Genomic DNA, 2,147 nt, shown 5'->3' with positions numbered 1-2,147 from the left:
GACCCCATAGAGACCCCATAGGACCCCATAGAGACCCCATAGAGACCCCATAGACCCCATAGGACCCCATAGACACCCCATAGAGCCCATAGAGACCCCATAGTGCCCCCATAGACCCCATAGGGACCCCATAGGACCCCATAGAGATGCCATAGGACCCCATAGACCCCATAGTGACCCATATGGACCCCATAGGACCCCATAGTGACCCCATAGACCCCATAGAGACCCATAGTGACCCATATGGACCCATATGGACCCCATAGGACCCCATAGAGACCCATAGTGACCCCACAGAGACCCCATATAGACCCATAGTGACCCCATAGGACCCCATAGGACCCCATAGACCCCATAGGGACCCCATAGGACCCCATAGAGATGCCATAGGACCCCATAGACCCCATAGTGACCCATATGGACCCCGTAGACCCATAGAGACCCATAGTGACCCCATAGGACCCCATAAACCCCATAGAGACCCATAGAGACCCCATAGACCCCATAGAGACCCATAGAGACCCCATAGGGTCTCCATAGGGACCCCATAGGACCCCATAGAGACCCATAGTGACACATAGAGACCCCATAGACCCCATAGGACCCCATAGAGACCCCATAGTGACCCCATAGACCCCATAGAGACCCTATAGACCCCATAAGACCCCATAGAGACCCCATAGACCCATAGGACCCCATAGACCCCACAGAGACCCCATAGAGACCCCATAGACCCCATAGTGCCCCCATAGACCCCATAGACCCCATAGAGACCCCATAGTGACCCCTGGACACCATAGAGATGCCATAGGACACCATAGAGACCCCATAGACCCCATAGGGACATCATAGAGACCCCATAGACCCCATAGGGACCCCATAGACCCCATAGAGACCCATAGTGACCCCATAGATCCCATAGGACCCCACAGACCCATAGAGACCCATAGTGACCCCACAGAGACCCCATATAAACCCCATAGGACCCCATAGAAACCCATAGTGACCCCATAGAGACCCCATAGGGACCACATAGGATCCCATAGACCCCATAGAGACTCATAGTGACCCATAGAGACCCCATAGGGACCCCATAGGANACCACATAGGATCCCATAGACCCCATAGAGACTCATAGTGACCCATAGAGACCCCATAGGGACCCCATAGGACCCCATAGGGTCTCCATTATGTCTCCATAGGACCCCATAGACCCCATAGACCCCATAGAGACCCCATAGAGACCCCATAGACCCCAAAGGACCCCATAGACCCCATAGAGACCCATTGTGACCCCATAGAGACCCCATAGACCCCATAGGACCCCATAGAGACCCCATAGTGCCCCCATAGACCCCATAGGACCCCATAGTGCCCCTATAGACCCCATAGAACCCATAGAGACCCCATAGTGTCCCCATAGACCCCATAGGACCCCATAGAGACCCCATAGAGCCCATAGGCCCCATAGAGCCCCCATAGAGATAATCATAGACCCCATAGACCCCATAGAGACCCCATAGAGCCCATAGGCCCCATAGGGACCCTATAGAACCCCATAGAGACCCATAGTGCCCCCATAGACCCCATAGGGACCCCATAGGACCCCATAGAGATGCTATAGGACCCCATAGACCCCATAGTGACTCATATGGACCCCATAGGACCCCATAGAGACCCCATAGACCCCATAGTGCCCCCATAGACCCCATAGGACCCCATAGAGACCCCATAGACCCCATAGGACCCCATAGGACCCCATAGACCCCATAGACCCCATAGAGACCCCATAGTGACCCCATAGACCCCATAGTAACCCATAGAGACCCAAAAGACCCCATAGAGACCCATATGGACCCCATAAACCCCATAGAGACCCTATAGAGACCCCATAGAGACCCCATAGACCCCATAGGACCCCATAGACCCCATAGACCCCATAGAGACCCCATAGACCCCATAGACGCCATAGACACCATAGGACCCCATAGAGACCCCATAGTGCCCCCATAGACCCCATAGACCCCATAGGACCCCATAGAGACCCCATAGACCCCATAGGACCCCATAGAGACCCCATAGACCCCATAGACCCCATAGGACCCCATAGACCCCATAGAGACCCCATAGACCCCATAGACCCCATA

Source organism: Coturnix japonica, unplaced genomic scaffold (genome assembly GCF_001577835.2).
Source record: "Coturnix japonica isolate 7356 unplaced genomic scaffold, Coturnix japonica 2.1 chrUnrandom569, whole genome shotgun sequence".
Taxonomy (NCBI): Eukaryota; Metazoa; Chordata; class Aves; order Galliformes; family Phasianidae; genus Coturnix; species Coturnix japonica.
Note: the sequence above shows the minus strand (reverse complement) of the source record.